This window comes from Trichosurus vulpecula, chromosome 8 (assembly GCF_011100635.1).
Source record: "Trichosurus vulpecula isolate mTriVul1 chromosome 8, mTriVul1.pri, whole genome shotgun sequence".
In the NCBI taxonomy this organism is placed as follows: Eukaryota; Metazoa; Chordata; class Mammalia; order Diprotodontia; family Phalangeridae; genus Trichosurus; species Trichosurus vulpecula.
In genome coordinates, this window is record NC_050580.1 from 124,414,898 (window position 1) to 124,434,703 (window position 19,806).

Here is a 19,806-nt window from a genome sequence, read left to right on the forward strand (position 1 = left end):
AATGTGTTTTATGAGTCCTGAGTATAGATGTTATAAAGGCATAGGATGATCAGGTAAAGAGGACTTCTAGGTGGGTTGGGAGAGGGCCAAAGGGATAAAGTTGTGGAGAACCAAGCCTTTAAAAAAATTAAAGTAAAATATGGGCCTGAGAAAAGTACTACAGCCAGAGTCTAGCCTTAAAATAGGAAGAAAAAAAGTCAGGAATGTTTGGACTTATGTGTAAAGCTAGAGGGGACCTGAGAGGCCATCTAGCTCATTTTACAGATGAGAAAATTGAGGGTCAGGGCAGACGGGTGACTTGCTCATGGTCACACAGGTATTAAGTGTCACAGGTGAGATTCAAACCCAAATCCTCTGAATACCACACTATCTCCCACAAGCTTTTGCCTTCAACAAATATTTATTGTTCACTTTTGGCTAGACACTCGGGACACAAAGAGAAGGAAATGAAACATCTCTTGTCCTTAAGGAACTTATATTTTAGTGTGCACAGAAACGTAATGCAAATTTGGTAGTGAGAGGGACAAAGGAGAGATCCAGATGAAGTGAATGAGGCCCAGGGCTCGACATGTAGTAGGCACTTAATAAGTGTTTGTGGACTGACTGATGGACTGAAGTGAAGGTATATCTGAAGAGGGAGAGACCACTTTTTGGAGGGTGTGAACTGAGCTCCTAAGGAACAGAAGGATTCTGAAGGAGAAGAGGAGGATGTTCATTCCAGGCATGAAGGACAGCTGCTGGGAAGGTACAGAGGTAGAGAAGGAATGCCATTTTTAAGAAACAACCAGTGGTCCCATATGGATGTCATTCACATATGTGTGAATGGCAATAATGGGAAATGAGGTCGAAAAGGATGTTGGAGCTGGATTGAGTGGGACTTACTGGTAGGATGGCTAAGGAATTTGTAGTCTCTCCTAGAGGCAGTAGAAAGCCATTGAAGATTTTTGAGTAGCAGAGAAACATAGTCAGTCTTGTGCTTTGGCAAGATGATTTTGGCAGCTTTATAAAAGGTGGATTGGATGCAGGAGATGACCAGGAGGTGGGAGATGAGGAGAACAATTAGAAGGCTGTTGCAACAACCCATGTTATAAGTTGGTAGACTTTAAGTTAGGAGGCCCTTAGGGTCCTTGAGTCCAACCCCCAGGTCAGTGGTGATGGTGGCCTGAAGCTAAATAAGGTTAGCAGCAGTGTGAGTGCAGGGAATGAGTGCTCATAAGAGAAGTACAGCTGAAACCAATGAGAATTGCAAAATGATTGACTCTTTGCTCTCTCTTACTCAAAGGTGGAAATATCTCTGAGGCTTTGGACCTGGGTGACTTGAAGGGTGAGTGACAGAAATAGGGAAGTTGAGAGGAGAAGTGGGTTTAGCAGGGAAGAGGATGAGTTTAAGTTGTAGATTTGTTGACATCCACATGGAGATACCCAGCAAGCAATTAGAGATGTGGGTCTGGAATTTGGGAGAGAAATTTGGGGCTGGATTCATAGTTATATTGATATCTATAGTGATAGATCTTTCTATCTGTTTATCTAATCCAGGGATGGGAAACCTGCAGCCTCAAGTCCACATATGGCCCTCTAGGTTATCAAGTGTGGCCCTTTGAATCCAAACTTCACAGAACAAATCCCCTTAATAAATGGATTTGTTCTATAAAACTTGGACTCAGTCAAAAGGCTGTACCCAAGGACCTAGAAGGCCACATGTGACCTCAAAGTCGAAGGTTCCCCGTCCCTGGCTAATCTTTCTATCTATCAATCTACAAAATACTTGGAAGTTCCTTTAGTGTCTAAAGTATTCTGTACAAAGTAGATTTTTAACGAATACTTTGTGAATAAACCATGGTTTGTACCTAGAGGGAATCATGGAGTACTTTAAACAATGAAAAGCAAGCTGAATAATGTGATCTATATCTGTGAGATATCTCAGCTGTATATGTGTGCTTGATACTCCCTCATACTGTAGCAAGGTTTAATTGTACGCTGGAACCATCTGTGACTTGCTGTGGGCAGAATGGGTAAGAGGGGTACTGATAGAGAAACCAAGGAGTGGGGATTACTAATGGAAGAAATCTCTTCTCTTTTTATTTCTACGTGGTGGTGAAGAATGAAGCCAGATGCTTAGTTTCGATGATTTTAAAAGCCCCAATTCCTACCTCAGTGCTGTAGACCAAACTGGCATACACTCAGTAATTTGTGTACTTGGCATAGTGACTCAAACGTAGTAGGTGCTTGATAAGTCCTTATTGTATTGAAATGAATAGGTTTCATACATTAAAGAAGGGAGGAATCCATTTTGCTGGGTCTCTGAGGGCCACCCTTCAGCCTCCAACATGTCTATTCAGTTTCCCACTGTAATGTTAATGGTAAGATCTTCCCCACCCATTAATAGGCCTCACGTGGAGCCCATTAAGGGAAGCTTTCTTAGGGGAGGCTTGCTTGTAGGAAGGCTTTCACACCTTTTGCTAATTTCTAATTAAGCACTGAGTCAGGAGGGTTGTGATGCCTTCTGACTCTGAGAAGCGTATATATACTCTGAGTTGGTGGTTTGCTTTGGGGGCTTGCTTATGAGAAGGACCTTGTGATTCCCTGGTCAAGACTGAGTAGCCACATGTTCAGAGCTCACAGGTAAGGCTCTTTCCATCCAGTGGTGCATGTAAAGTGTATAGCAATATTGCTTTGATTCAGGCAGTTAGGAGTCTGTTGGCCTTTATGCTAATTTCTCTTTTCTGTATTTTCTCTGATGTCCAAGGTGCTGACCCTTCCCCTGAACTAGTAAATGCAATTAAAAGAAGATTATTGAGATCTTTTTGAGCAGTCTTTCCTAGTAAAGCAGCTAAAAGAACTTGCGGTAGCAGCCATCTTGGGTATGCTTGTGGTTGCCTTTACACCCACATTGGCTGCTTCCCTGATAGACAGTATGGCTACATCTATTGGGTAGGAAGAGATATGGAAGACCTGTGGCTGACCTGATTTGGACTTGGGTTTCTGTGCTACTGAGGCTGGGGCGTCTATTGCCTGGCTCCCAGTTTCTCCCTTCCTAAGCATATTCCTGGCCTCTGCCCCCTTCACAGTCACAGCAAGAACAAAAGAAACCTAGGAAGAACCCAGATTAAGTGACAAAGAGAGATGCCTCAGTGAGTTTACCAACCAATTTACTTTGAGTGAATCTTGGAATAACTGCTCAAGGCTGCACTTCCCAGTGGTACTTGTCTGAACATTTATGTCTAGAGCTCCTAAGCATGTGAAACAGGGAATAGAGTACCTTCAGCAGATCCCCACTATCAGACAAAACCCATATTACTTGTGGCATTTACAAGCTTCTCCAATCTGACTCCAGTTTTCCCCATATTATTTAGTATCTCTCCCTTTCCTGTCCTCTTCCACCTCTGTGCATACATTTCTGAATGCCAGCACCCCATGACTTCTTTACATTTCTGCCAACAGAGATGCTTCATTGGAAATTTCTAGGCAGGAGAAGTCGACACTAGCAGATCTGTAAGAATGAGGTTTCTCACTGACCTTCCTCTTAAACCTCCACTACTTTGTTCTTTTCAGGGAGACCATCTCTCCATCTAGTTTCTCCCTTGATGTCCCCAATTCTTATTTTTATATCACTTACATGTTAGGATTCTTGCCCCCAGGACACAAAATGTAATTCTGTCCTGAGTAACTTATTCTCAAGAAATCTATGGAAAGGGGAAGTGTCAGAACAAGTTTCTTTGGGATAATAATGATAATAATAAATGAAACTTGTATAGTGCTTTAAGATTTTCAAAGTATTTTGCATTCCTTATTTTATTGGAGCCTCATAAAGACCCTATGAGATAGGCACTACAGGTGTTATCTTCAACTTAAAAATGAGGGAACTAAAAGTCAGCAAGGTTGAATGTCTTGCCTGTGATTACACAGCTAATAAGTACTGGAGGCAGGATTCAAACTCGGGTTTTCTGGACTCCAGATCTAGTCCTCTATCCACAATACCCTAACATAGGTATTCCTAAGACCCCAGACTTATGCTCAGTGATAGGAATTTTCCACCATGGACAGCCAGAAAATGCATCTGGGTATAAGAAGGGGTAGGGTGATAGCTACCTTGGCATTTCAAATTAACAAGCAATAGGGTTCAGGGCTGAAGCCAGATGTTCTTAGGACCTTCCTTGGCCCTCATCCACAGTCTCAAATCACCTTTAGAAAGACAGAAAAAAAACCAATCCCAAAAGAGCAGAGCTTACATGGGGGGAGGTGACTTTTTTTTTCTTTTTGGTCTTAAAAGGAAAAAAAATAACCTCAGTGGGAAACAAATCTCCAAATCTTGATGCCCAACATTACACGCCCAAAATCCATCTATTCATAAGTTTAACAAAAAGCTTCTTTAGGTTATACTGTAAGTCCATTGAGAGTGAGGAAAGAGGGCCACTCACACACATACACACTCCCTTATACACACAGACGGAGCCACAGATTCCTCCCCCCTCACACACACACAGATGGGACTGTTCTGCTGGTTCACAAGGAGGCACTGAGTTTTTAAAAGTAAACTCTACAGTTTCCGTTCTTGCCCTGGATTCAACTTTTTTTAAAAAAAGTAACCGTTCTCTCCCATCTCCCTCCTGCTCTCCGTCCCTCCTCTCTGTCCCTTTCTAACAGCAGTGAAATCAAAGGTTATGTTACAGCCACTCAGTCACCTTGTGGTGCCTAGGATCTTCTGGACAGAGTTTTGTCAACCTGGAGAAGATGGGCTTGGATGGGGTCAGAGAGTCCAGCAACCACTGGGCTTATTGAAGCCCAATAAAGATTGAAGAGAGGTGAGGGGTAACAGCAAGGCTTGCTATGGGGGATGTTCCACATAGTGGCACCCCTTCCCCTTATCTCTCATAGCTCTGATGTGCCGAAGATGAAAAAAAGGAAAGTAGAAGTGCCCACAATTAAAGAGAAAGGAAGGGAAGGTACCAGTGCTAAACAGAGCACACAGAAAAAGCATAACAGCACAGAGAAAAGATTATTCTCACGCAACTCTTGTCCCTCTCTAAGCTCAGTAACCCATTAAGCTTTTCCTCAGGATTTTCCTCTTCATTTCTGTCACACTAGTACTCTGTACATTTCTACATTTTCTCTGAGTTGTTCACTTTTATTGATTCTTCTTCCTCTTTTTACACACACACACACACACACACACACACACACACACACACACCCCTGCCTCCAACTTAGATAGCTGTCTTGGTTCCTAAGCCAAGGAATATCAACTCGAGTTCCAGACAATAAAGGGTTAAGCAGAGGTTCCAGAGGAGCAGCTGGACGTCCTGGCCTGGCTGTCTGCACAAGAACAGCAAGGGGGCCTCAGTGCCTCTGCCACTAGCCAGGAATTCTCAGTGACAGGGAAAACATCTAACTCAGTTCCCCATGTCAGAGAGGTCCTCCGGTAGCCCATGTAGGATGTAAATGAGACATTGTCCTATGGTTACTCTCTAATTTTTGGTGCTTAAAGGCATCAGAAAGGGGGAACCTCTGGAAAGGGTTTCTTGGGAACGACCCAGGCCACCTTGGGAAGTATGAAAGGAAGGAATGAGTAGCTTTCTGGTAAGCTCACTTTTGGAATGTGGAGGGCAATTCAACTTTCCAGGGAGTGTGCAGGTGGGATTCATGGCAATACTGAGTGTGCTGCGGCAGAGTACGTGTATTATGATGAGTATGGGCTTGGGAGTGTGTGATCAATGAATGGGTATGCTGGCTGAAAGGAATGAGTGTGAGTAATAACTGTATTAGTATTCATGTGATGCATATTCATGAATATGGAATTAGATGAGACAATGTAGATGTTGGACAAATGTATGATCGTCTCTCTCTTTTTAATTTTTTAAGTTAATTCACGCATATATGGATCCGGATCTATCACTTTGATATAGGAAGGGTCTGTGCCTTTGACTTTATCTCTGTGGGTAGTTCTACATGAAACTCCTTCCACTGGTACAGATTTATAGCTCTCATCTATATGTTACTAATCTGTATATAATCTTTAAACATATATATATATGCATATATAGATAAACTATATGCACACATATGTATACATGTGATAAAAGGGAAAGGAGGCTGGATTTGGAGTCAGAGGACCTTGGTTTCAATTATAGCCCCAATATTAGCTACTTATCCAACTCTGGGCAAATTATCAAGCCTTTCTGGGTCTCAGTTTCCTCATTTGTAAAGTGGGATGGTTGGTCTGGGTCACATGATTCTAATGTCCCTTCCAACTCAAAGCTCAATGATTCTATGAGTGTATATCGAGATGGAGGGCATGGGATGTGTGAGATCAATGTGTTTGCTGAGCTAGGTGTGAATGTGTAAAATCAGAGGATGTAATGCACTTGCAAAAGCCAGTGCTGGAATGTTGCAGGGAAGTACACCAAGAGAAAAGCCTTATGGGAGTCATTTTTCTCTCTCTGGGCTCCTTATCCCTTCAGTTTGCTGACCAATACATCAAACATATTTCCCACAAAATGAATAATGGAGAAAGGAGTCTAATTTTAATATTTTTTCCACTAGGAATTTCATTTTCAAAAGCTAGGAAAAACAAGTAACCTTAAATGAAATAGCTACTTATTTTTTTTAAATGAAGGTATTTTTCTTGAAAGAAGTTTTCTGTTCTGAGGTAATTTATTCTTTCTTCACTGAAATCCTTTCAGAGAGTAGGGTAACTTCACATTATGTTCTGTTTTCAAAGAGAGACACCCATTCCAAACACTCCTGACAATCATACAGCAATATTTCCCTTCATTTTTTGTAGGACTTCTATTCCTAGGAGTTCAGTGGCAGATGCTCCTGCCTCCTTCACCCACCGTACACCATCTTGCCCACTTTACAGAAGGCATTAGCGAGTCACAGAAAAGTAGTTATAAATCTTACGTAGGAAGGGAACTCAGAGGTCATCTTGTCCAACCCTTTTATTTTACAAATGAGGAAACTAAGGCATGGTAGGTCAAATATCTAGCCCAAAGCCAAATAGGTAAGAAATATCAACAGTAGGACTTGAACACAGATCCTCTCTCTCTAGAACACACTGCCTCCAAGTGACTTGGATCAGCTGAACTAGAAGGGGAGTTACAGGCTATGGCCCTAGTGTCTGCACCCTCAAATCCTTCCCACCTATTCTAGGGGCCAGAGGGGAGTGGTGGTGGTAATACGAAAACAATTTTTTCCTATTTTACAACATCTTTGTCTTACACTGCCCTTCCCCTTGCCCCATGCTTGAATATACACACCTGTTGAAATATGGAATGACAGAGTTCATTAATAATGATAGTACAGTGGAACCCCATTATGACACAGCTTGTAATTACATGGATATGAATATCGCACTGACTCCTGAAACCTAACAACTATACAGAGTGAAAACCAGATCCCAACAGTGCTCATCTATAAGGTAGGCTCTTAAAAGGGGTGGGCAATGTCAGAATGAGAAAAGTTCTCTATTCACTTGAAGGTAATTCTGAGGGAAATCTGCCTCCTTCTCTTTCCTAAACTGTAACTTGACAAATGGAAATTCTTGGGCATGGAGATTTTATACAGGCAAGTCCTGCTTACTTGTGGGGGAGGCAGCCCCCCTTTTCCTACATGCTCACTGCCCATCAGTGTCTTCTCTTTTTTTTCTCAGTCCTGTTTGGTAGGGCCCTGCTCTTATTGGAGACCTTGGAAACCTTTTAGTTCCCCTATTTACTCCCTTGGCAGATGAAGCGAATAGAAAGACAGAGAGGTCTGTTCAGCTCCATTTCCAAACAGACCCAGCAGACTCTTGGGTTAAATGAAACTCTCGAGAATTTGGAGTAAAGGGTCTTATTCTCTATTCTTAATCTGTGGGGCTAAACTTCATTTTCTTCCAACACACTTTATTCAGAAAACTAATTAATTTGTCCCATTTATGTTCTCTGTCTTTCCATCAGCCTCTCTCTCTTTCTATCTGTATCTGTGATCTCTGTTTCTCTCTCTCTCTCTCTCTCTCTCTCTCTCTCTCTCTCTCTCTCTCTCTCTCTCTCTCTCTCTCCGTTTCTGTCTCTCATTCACTCAGGTTGAGAATAGGATCAATAAAAAAAAAAAACTGATATCTGGGGATTCCCTACACCAAGCATGGGCAACTACCTAGTCACAGGACATCAGCCACCACCCCCATCCCTCCTCCTAGCGCGGAGTTTGTTTTATCTGAAATGCACCAGTAGGTTGGGGAAACCGTCAGCTCCGAAATTTCCCTCTTCCCCAAAGTGGAGAAGGAGCCAATCAGCTTAAGCTCCCAGCCGCGAGTGCGTTCTGAGTGCCGGCAAAGGCGAGAGCCTTAGGGAGGAGAAAAGAGAAGAGAAGAGAAGGCGTTACCTTAAACAGTACAGCGCAGTCCAAGAAGTTAAGTCCCATACACCTGGCAGAGCAATTGAAGATTTCCTTTGGGTGATGGAATGATGAAAAGTCCGTCCCTTCTTGCTCCTGAAGACCTTCTCTTCACAGCCTCCAGAGAGATGTTTCTGTCCTTAAATTTTTGCGCTCCCCCTCTGCCTCTCTAGAAAAAAGGCAAAAATCCCTCCCCACCCAGTGTGATGTTCTCAGGTTCTTTTCAGGCTGTGACAGCAGCAGGAGAAGCAGCAGGGTTAGAGTCCTGGTCGTGAGCGTGAAAGAAAGCTAAAAGATCTTTCTGTTTTTTTCCAAACCCCTTCAGCCCAGAGTCAGATCACTGCCAGTGGCTGAAAAGAGAGACCTTTAAGACTCCTCCTGTCAGCCTCCTTAGACACCTCCTGGCATGCTATGTACTCAGGGATCCACCTCTAGCGCACTTAGGGTAGGTAGGCAGGCAGGCATCGAGGGAAATGACACATAGGGTGGGGGTGGAGGTGGGGGTGGAGGAATGGGAGGGTGTTAGTGAAGAAGGAAAAACCCTCCCTCCTAGGGGAGGGGGAGGGAGAGAAAAGCGGGGGGAAAGGGGAAAAAGGATTCTGAACTGCAAAAAGGGAGCGCTGACGGAGGGCTCTGATAGTTAACTCCCTTCGGAAACCCACAGCTGGTCCAGCAGCGCTGGGGGATCTTAAAAAAAAGATGAATTTAAGCCATGAGAAAGAAACGAGGAGTTATCCAGGGACGGATGTGAAATTAAAAGATCAACTTAATTAAGAAAGGGTTGTGAGGAAAGCGTTATAGTAACCGTGTGTCTGCATTGCAGTCAATAGCACTGCAGTCTGAATGGGAATTAACATACTTCCGAGCAGCTGAAAATGGGGATAACCCTGGATCATCTTGAAAGTTTGGAACGCTCCGGTGTGGTTTATCTGTACGGCTGAGGGCAATGGGAGAGGGAGGGGAAAAGAAAGAAGGAATCTGGGGAGGGAATGCTGAGTCCAAGTGTTCAGGCTTGGGGGGTGGGATGGGGGTGGGATGAAGGGACCCTCAAGCTTCGGGATGTGATGAACCAGTTCAGAGGAGCGAAGGAGCTTTTGGGGGTCGGGAGGTGGAAAGGTGGCTGGGGATACCGCGCTGGGAGCTCGTGGCCAGAAAATCGAGGAAAGAGCAAAGGGAGATCAGGGAGGCATAGCTAGGATTCAGATGAACCAGGAGGACCTTAGTCAGGACACTGACCAGCTAGAGCAGTCCAGAGGATCCAAGTATCATAGATTTAGAACTGAAAGGGACTTTGGAGCCCATCTAGTCCAACACCTTTATCTTTATAGATGGGGAAACTGAGGCTTAGAAAGAGTAAATGACTTGTCTTTAATCACATAGCTAACACAAGTATGAGGGCCAGGATTTGAACCCAGGTCTTCCTGATTCCAAGTCCCAGTGCCGTATTTGTTATAACAACCTGGTAAAGGGGATCCATTATTACCCTTCTTGTGTCCTGTGGTCCAGCCACGCGGAGACCTTCTTGATTTTCCTCATATATGACACTCCTATCTTCTGTCCCCAAGCATTTATGCAGGCCCTCAGTGCCTAAATCCGGGAGACTGCCTTCCTACTTTCATCTCTCAGAATACTTACTTTCCTTCAAGCCTTGGCTCAGGGGCTACCAGCTACAAGAGGCCTTTTCTGATTCCCAACCTTTGCTACCACCACCTCTCCCCCAGCTGCTGATGCCTTCTCTACTACAAATTACTTCGTATTTACTATATATACATTTGTATCCCCGGTGCCTGACATAGTTAGCACTAAATAACTGCATGTTGATTAATCATTTGGTAGATTAATTGAAGTAACTCAAGATGTTTAGTCTAGAGAAGAAAAGACTTGGGGAGGGGGGAGGACGGTAGCTGTCTCCAAATATCTGAAGGCCGCCATGCTGGAGACAGATTAGACTTGTTCAGCTTGGCTCTAGACAGCAGAATTAGCCAGAGGAGCACTGGATGGAAACTACAGAGTTCAATTTAGGTTTCTAAGATAAAACTTCCCTGCAATAGAGCCGTTCACAACTGAATAGGGCTGCCTGGAGAGTGAATGAGTTCAAGGGAAAGCTGGATGACCACTTGTTGGGGATGTTGTAGTGGTGATTCTTGCCCAGCTATGGCCTCTGAGGTACCTTCCAACTCAGAGATTCTGTGATTCGGTAACTCCTTGGGTCTTCCATTGTACCACTGAGAGAATAATGGGACATACTCATTACCTAGAGGGAGGAATATGCTGAAGAAATATGTCTTCGCTGGACCAGTTCTGGAGGACCCTAAGAATGATCCTTAGGGTCCTACAGGGCCTCTGACCACAAGATGATCCAGCCCTCACAGACCAGACCACAGTCATAGCTCAGAAAGCCACACAGAATGAGTTAGTTGCTTCAGCTGAATGATGTTCTCTCCTCAGCAAAATGGAAACCAAGTTGATGACATTTTAAGAGGAAACTAATAGAACAGAAGAAAAGAAAGTGGAGGAGAAGAGGGAAAGAAGAAACATTATATACTACCTCTTTCAGAGATAATAGGGAGACTTTACTTCCTTCCCCTTCCAAAGAAGGTGAGGTGAGGCTTCCCACATTTGCAGATCCTGGTTAGTTTTATAGTTCCAGAGCTGGAAGGGAGACTGAGCATCATATAGTCCAATCAGAGAAGTTTGCCTAAGGTCACACAGATTCTGAGCAGCAGAAGTGGGATTTGAACCTAGGTTCTCTGATTTCCACTGTGTTATGCTGCCTCTCCAGGTCCCCAACTGGCTAGGGAGCTATGTGAGAGTTTCTGAGAGTCTCTGCTAACCTCAGCAGGGTCAAATTTCCTATAGGCTATTGCTGAGAATCTCAATCAGAATATGGAGCCTGGAGGAGCCTGGAGGAGCCTGGAGACAGGCTGATGAAAGGTACTCTTCATGAAGAGACAGTGTGGCTTTGCAACCCACCAATAAGTTGACAGTCTTGTGGTCGTCAGAAAAGTCAGAATGCCCTCAGAGGTGAAAAGGATGGTTTTCAGTGGCCTTAGGCTAGTCTGTATTTTTTGCATTTTTCCAGCAGGGGGAGAGAGAAGTGCTCTAGGATGGTTTGCCCTTCCTGGAAACCATGGAGTGCATTGGTAGAATTGGAATTGGTCTAGCTTATTTTGTGGTAGTAGCCAGACTGTGGTATGGTGCAGTGGGAAGAGCATGCAACTGCTTCAAATCCCAGCTTTTCCACCTGTGTGACCTAGGGTAAATCACTTCATTTGTGTGGACCTCAGTTTCCTCATCTGTAAAATGAGGGGGTTGGACTTAATGACCTTTCAGTTCTAAATCTGTGATCCAAACTTTAGTACTGTAACAACAATTCTTAATCTTGAACAAACCACTTATGGGTAAAATTAGGACATTGCCTATTTTCATCCCAGGATAGAGAAAGTTAAAGAACAATGAGTGTATTTGATTAAAATATTAGAGAAAAATTGATACTAGTTCCCAAAGAGGGGGAGTCTTTTTCTTCTTGGAGATAGCTAAAGGATAGTTAAGATTATTATAAAGTCCTTATTCAACTTAAATACCCTTGTTCCCATGGAATATTGATGTCAGATGGGCCTTAGATGTAATTTAGTACAATTGATCACCCATTTCAAGAATTTCTTCTACTTCATTCTTGATAGATGGTCATCTTGGCTGCACATTAATACTTAAAGTGATAGAGATCTTACTGACTAAAGGTCTTATGCTGTTTTTGTTGTTGCAATATTCTAATTGACATTTCACTTCATTTAAAATCCACATATTAGTCCATAGTTTTGCCTTCTTTTCACAAAAGAATGTGGAAAGATACACATACAGATACCAAATCTCATCAGATATTTGAAGATGGCTATCTAATGTCTCTTTATCCTCTCTTCTCTAGGCCAAACTCCCTAACAGGCCAAATTATCAAATGGATATTTCTTTCAAATATTACCGTGTAGACGGTTTCCAAATCCCTCACTACACAGGTCTCGCTTCTAAGTTTCTAGCTTGTCAATATCCCTTTAAAAAAATGTGGTAGCCCAAACTGAACATAATATTCTGGGTGTGGTCTGATTAACACAGAGTACAGTGGGACTCTTATTTTCCACCATCTTGGAGACCCTACTTCTATTAACATAACCTAAGACTGGCAGCTTCATCACTATTGGCTTATATTAAACCTGTGGCCAATTTATTCCCCTCTCTCTCCTCAGCCCCCATCTTTGTTATATAAACCACTGTCTAACCAGATCTCCACCATCTAGTACTTGTGTAATTGATTTTTTTTAAGTCTAAATGCAGGACATTACATTTATCCAAGTAAAATTTCTTTTTGTTTCATTTGGCCCAATGTTCCAGCCTGCTGAGAATAATTTTATATTTCCATTCTGACTTGAATCATATATTAACTATCCTTTCCAGCTATGTGTCAGTTGTAAAATTCATGAACATATCTTTTTTTTCATGAGTATATCTTTATCTAAATCAATGGTAAAAATGTCGAATATGGCAAGGTCAAGGACATCATGCTCTGGCACTCTACTAGAAATTCCCTTCTAGGTTTATACAGATCCATTAATTAAGCTCTTTGAGTATGGTATATTCAATCAATTATTTATCCACCTAATACTAATATTGTTGTATTATCATCTAGCAATATGACAAATGTTTGAGTCCTGGTTTCGACATTTATAGGAGAAGTTAGTTTTTCTGAGTGTCAGTTTCTTCTGTAAAATGGACATAAATATACTACCTATCTCAAAAATATGCTGTGAAGAAGATGCTAAATAATTATGAGTTATTAATAATCACTGTTGAGATCCCCAAAGCAGATGACTTCCAGTATTTCTCAGACAAATGAGTATCTTCTATGCTGTTTTTTGGTTTGTTCTCTAATTCAAGCAATGACCAACCGTGTCGAGGGTCTATGATGAAGCATGTTACCCCTTCCCGAGAGACCAGTGGTGGATTCAAGGTGAACAAAGTGGCATACTTTTTTTTGACATTGCTGCTGTGGATATATTTTTCTTGACCATGCTTATTTATTAGAAGTTTTTTTTTCCCTCTGTTTTAAATTGGGGAAGAAGTTGAAGGAGAGGGAGAGGTTTGACAATATTGATGCCCAAAAAGGAGACCTTTGAAACATTTTTTAAATGCACAGAGAGAATGGAAGGAAGTTCAGAAAGAAGTACAGACAAGCAGGACAGTTTTGAAAGTAATGTGTTGAATGTATTATGTACTTTCTTAAAAAGAAACAAGAATGAAATGCAGACTCATGGCTATATATATATGTATGTATATATATATATACATATATATGTATATATATACATATATATGTATATATATACATATATATGTATATATATACATATGTATATATACATATATATGTGTATATATACATATATATGTATATATACACATATATATATGTATATATATAAAATCTATTTTGTATTCTGCAGTGTATGTGAAACTGTTCTTTTTTTGGTGTCTAAGTTCAGAATTTTAAAAATAAAATTAATATAAAATATATAAAGTATCTAAAGAAAGGGAAGAGTCCAAAGTAGTGAGAAAAATCTTATACCTTATTGACACCAAATAGGGTTCCTGTAAGACATTGATAATTACTGACCCATATACCTCCTCTTCCTTCTATACAAGATCTTTAATAAGGCTATCTATATACACATTGAGAGTATCCTTGACGAAGGTATTGGTAAAGGGTTAACAGACTTTTGCAAATGATTTTCAACGATGGAACATACCTTTATTTTGTAAAGTCTCATTATACTTACTGTTTAATTACCAAAAAAAATCATTCTATTAGATAACAAAATGCTACCTTTTAAGGTCTTGTACAACAAGGCATCTCCCATCCAAGTGTCAAGATCATTCAGGATTCCTTGGATGGCGTAACAACACAAATAATACTAATCAGGCCAGGCATAAAACAGAGAGATGTATGATCACCAAAAACATTCGCTGCTATGAAGGAGATACAGTTTAGAGTCTAGGTTGAAGAAAGCCTCCCAATAGATAGTGAGGTCTTCCAAATGCTCCTGCTTGCAGATGACATTATGATAATTGTGTAAAACCTCAACACATTGCAGAGCCATGTGGGAGGCAATCAGGAATCACTCAAAAGAATTCTTTCTGTCCATCCTTACAGAAAAGACCAAATGGAAGAATGTCTATTGCTCAGATTTCAACATACATCTGAATGGACACCCCTATAGAGCAGGAATTTTCCATCTATGATCTGTAAACTTTAATACACAAATAAATATATATGGTTAACTGTGTTTCAATTAATTGGTTTCCTTTTGTAATCCTACGAATTACATTTTATATATTTAAAAACATTATTCTGAGAAGTCCAGAATCTTCACTAAAATACCAAAGAGGTACATGACCAAAAGTTAGGGTTAAGAACCTTGCTACAGAGTTTGTCGAACAGTATATATATTGGGGACAGATATTACAGATGGGCAATGACTGGACCCAGATATTAAAAGGAGGGGGAAGGGGGTCTGAATTTCTTTCAGAAGATTACAAAACAATTTTATTGATCCCAAGCTTCTAATAATATCAAAGACCCATCTTTCCTAACACACACGTTTTATCCATATTGCTGTATAGAGGTGAGACCTGGAACACTACTGCTTCTGTAGAGTTTCAATTGGATATCTTTCCTAACACACACGTTTTATCCATATTGCTGTATAGAGGTGAGACCTGGGTATCACACAGAGGGAAATGAAACAATGTGTGGTGAGTATGAGCAGGCTGTAAAATATAACCAATGAGGAACCACAAAGAAGAATGGACCTAAAGGATGCCATTAAGGAATTGTATAACTGAGAGAAAAGATGGGTTGGTCTCATGGAAATAATGAAATATTATAGCTGGATGGCCAGAGTATTCCACCAGTACCTTTAAGATGTCAGGAAAAAGCAAAGAAGGCATTTAACACATGGAATGGGTCCTCCCTGGTGAACTTTTGGGATGACAGAGATGTGAGTTGCAGGGTTGGGCAGGCATCAATGTGACTTGCATCTGGTAGAAAGGAATTCTCAAACTGATAAGATCGTAGATCCATTTGAGTATTTAAGGTTTGCAAAATACTATCCTCACCTGAGAGGCAGGTGATGAAGCGTTATTGTCCCATTTTATTGTTATTGTCATTGGTCCTTTGTTCTCAAAGAGGACCAATGACATCATGAGGGTAATGTCTTGACTTGTGTGTGAATTGGATATACTGTACATGAGGCTGAGCTGCACAAAGTCCCCATTTTATACATAAAGGTGAAGTGGTTATCAGAGAGCAAGTCCAGAGAACAGAATTGAAATCTGTCCCTAAGTCATCTGACTCCAAGTCCAGTACTCATCTCAGTGCAGCACACTGATAACATTTACTTGGCTTGCCTCATTGGTGGGTTGTATAGATAAAATGAGGATTATGTAAAACACTTTGTAACTGGAAGTGGTATCTAAAAGTGAACTGTTATTTGTGGGATCAAGGTCTGCTATTTTACAGCATTCCCTTTGTTGATCAACCCTAGCATCTTTTCAAAAAGCAAATACAAATAATATATAAAATCACAAGCCATACTTTTCATGCCACTTAGTTCAAATAATTTCATAAATACTGTCTTTCATGATAAAAATCCAACATTCTAACCTATTGAAAACAGCCATTCACTGATAAATCCATCCATAAATTGCATAAATGGTTTTAGCTCCAAGATCCCTCAAGGACTTGGGTAATGATGAATAAACATGCTTTGGCTATACTAATCAATCAATCAAGAAGCAGTTATTAGGTGCCTACTATGTAGTACGCTCTCAACTAGGCATTTGAGACATAAATACAAAGAATGAGACTACCCCATACCCAAGGGCATTTTCTTGGGGGAGACAAAAAACATATAAGTATATACAGAATAAACATAAAGACAATAAATGTAAGACAGCTATATGCAAGATGTCAGCTAAGTGATGCAGTGGATACACTGCCGGGACTGAAGTTAAGAAGGCTTTATCTTCCTGAGTTCAAATCTGACCTCAGATACTTACTAGCTGTGTGACCCTGGGCAAGTCACTTAACTATGTTTGCTTCAGTTTCCTCATCTGTAAAATGAGCTGGAGAAAGAAACAGTAAAACCACTCCAATGTCTTTGACAAGAAAACCCAAAATAGAGTCACAAAGAGGCAGACACAACTGAAACAACTGAACCACCACCACAACAAATGCAAGATAGTTTGAAAGGGAGGGTACCAGTAGTGAGGGCATGTGGAAAAGTTCCATGTAGAATGTAGTGATTGAACTGCATCTTGAAGGAAGAGAGAGATTTCTATGAGGTGGGAACAAAGCATTTCAGATGTGGCAGTTGGCCAATGCGGAGTCTTTGGGAGATGGAATACCATGTGTGAAGAATAGTTTGGTCAAATTGTAAAAAGTGAGGAGAGTAATGTACAATAAGATTGGAAAGATAGGCTGGTTCCAGGTTATAAAGGCCTTTAAAAGTAAAGCAGAAGTTTGTATTTTATTCTAGAGACAATAGAGAACTACTGGAGCTTATTGAATAAAGGATTGGTATGGACAGATCAGCACATAAGGAAAATCAGTTTGGCAGTTAAGTAGGGGAGACTAGAGTGAGGGGAGTCAGGATAGCATAGTGGGAAAGTGTAGAACTTAGAGTCAGAAGGCCCTAGATTCAAATACCACCTCAGATCTAGCTGGGTGACTCTAGGTAAATCACTTAATTTCTCTGAGCCTCATATGTAAAAGGAAGATAGTAGTGGTGCTTACCTCACAGGTTCATTGAGGCAGGTCAAATAAGGTAACATTCATAAATTGTTTTGCAAACTTTAAAATGCTAAAATAAAAGTGAGCTATTATTATTAACACCATGAAAATGTAAGCTATTCTGATTATTTGCTTTTATTGAGTGGAAAAACAAAAGATTGAAGCTGAACATACTGTGGAAACACTTGAATTCATTGTCTGGTACTGGAACCACTGCAAAACTCATTTCCATTTGGAATTTATTGTTCTTCTTAGGCAAACTTTTTTCTTTCTCCCTCTCCCCTCTCCCCATTCATCCTTTTGATTCTATCCTGCTGTATACACTTTTTTTCTTCTGAAAATTAGGCAATGATGACCGAAATGTGCTGGAACAATTCTATCTCTGGCCCTACTATAACATCTTCTGGCTTGGGGACAGTTTGGAGTATAACCCAGAAGGTCAAAGGCAGAGATAACAGAAAGATGGAGTAACCTAGCCCAGCATGTAATTTCTTCTCTCATTTGCTTCCTTATTCAGTCACAAGAGTTGGTAGAGCCCTTAGAAATCATTGTCTCCTTCCTACTCCCTACAAATGGTGAAACTAAAACCCATGAGAGATTAAATTGTTTATGTAAAAAGTACATTAGTCTTGGAGTCAGAATTAATGCATTCAGTTATCAGCTCTGGCTCTGACACTAGTGTTTATTTTTTTAAATATAAATAGTATTTTATTGACACTAGCATTTAATTGACTCTGAGCATCTTCCACCTCTGAGATGTTTCTTTTATAAAATGGAATAAAGAACTTTACCTACTCCATGGGGCTATTGTTAGGAAAACGCCATGATCTCACCCATGCCTGTTATATTTGTGAACCTTAAAGCACCATATAAATGAGAATTGTCATTATTAATATTAATATAATATCATTATATTAATAATAATATTAAGTGCCTACTTGGTTAAGTACAATCTTCTGTGTTAGAGATATACAAGAGTAAATGAGATATGGTTCCTACCCTCAAGAAGTTTACAACCTATTAGCGGATTTAAAGGCTTAATCTTACCTCAAGTTATTGGTCAGTAGCCATCTCATGATCTGACTGCTTTGTCTTGTGTGATAATGATAATGAAATCACCTTTCTTTTTTATTATTTATTTTTATTTTTAGTTTACAACAGACGGTTCTACATAATTTTGAGTTCCAGATTTTCTCCCCTCCCTCCCCCCACCCTCCCCAAGATGGCATGGAATCTCATATAACTACCACGAATGACTTCACATTGAATTAATTTATACACTAGTCAAGTTGCAGAGAAGCATTATGACCAATGGAATGAATCATGAGAAAGAAGAAACAGAACCAAAAAAAAAACCCCAAAAACAAAAGAGAAGAGGAAAAGGCGAGCATGAAGTGTGCCTCAATCTGCACTCAAACTTCGTAGTTCTTTCTCTGGATGTAGATAGCATTCACCTTTCTAGAGTCTATGTCATTGCTTGAGCCTAATGGCTTTTCCAATGTTAGAGCTGGAAGAGACCTGTGAGATCATAGTCTGACCAGTCTGATCCCTCACTTTATATATAGGTAAGGAAATGAAAGACACAGAGAATCACAGTATCTGGTACATAGTAGGCACTTTCTTAATGTTTATCAATTGATTGACAGAGCTGGGACTAGAACTGAGGTCTACTTATTTCCAGGACTGTACTGGCAAATGTTTAACAACCAGATCTCTGGAGAGAAATGTACACATAACGCACTTTTAAGTTTAATCTGCATTGTTAACATTTTCTCCATCACTTCCTAAAGTCTGGACAATCAACAAAACAATAAATCAAGCCCTGATTGGTAGCATTTGCTGATTTTCATGGTTCAGATGCTCACACTGAAAATTGAACAATCCAAAGCTCTTTTTTTCTGTGCTAAAGCTGTCCTTCCTTTGTAGCCTCTCTTTACTTGCAACAAACATTTTATTTTTGTTGTTATGTTCCCAGAGACTAGCACAGTGTTTGGCATTTAGTATGCACACAATCGATACTTGTTGACTATTGACTCTAGGGGCTTTTATGATGGTTCGGTCAGCTTGGTTTTGTTTAGGTCTGTTTCTTGATGGTGTGAAGATGAAGATAACTGGGGTACATTTCTTCCCACTCATTCACTTGAATGAGTAATTTCATTCCAAATCTGAGTCTTCGTGTTAATTCCCTTTCCAGGGTGCAGAGAAACTGTGATAAAGTGTACACCCCTCTCTATGCATTTTTTTTGGCTGCAAAAGGAGGTAAAATATCTACCTCAAAGCAAAGTTGTAGTGATAAACAACATATATGATGTTATCAAGGAATGTGGTGATAAGAAAAATGCATGATATGGGCATGATAAGGTTTGCTATGACGTTACTATGGCTCTTTGTTTCCAAGGTGCATAGTAACACAAGGTATAGAAAAATCTCCCTGATTCAGAATTGGCCTGGTAGAGTGGAATCTTCTCTGACTCAGTACCAGCTGGAAAAAAACCCTTTTATTACTTTTCACTGCTATGGAAATTATTGACGGAGATGTAAGTGGAAACTAACATATAAAATGTGACAAATTAACAAAACAATTACAGCTGGTG

The 19,806-nt window shown here is 40.5% G+C and overlaps 1 protein-coding gene across 1 annotated transcript in view; it reads right to left on the bottom strand.

Moving 5' to 3' along the window:
- ACAN (aggrecan) overlaps positions 1-8,382 on the bottom strand; it is an 85,204-nt gene extending 76,822 nt beyond the window's left edge. The window contains exon 1 of the mRNA XM_036735915.1: positions 8,359-8,382. The gene's annotated coding sequence lies outside the window, so the exon portion shown is untranslated. The remainder of the gene's footprint in view (positions 1-8,358) is intronic.
- Positions 8,383-19,806: the final 11,424 nt, after the last annotated feature.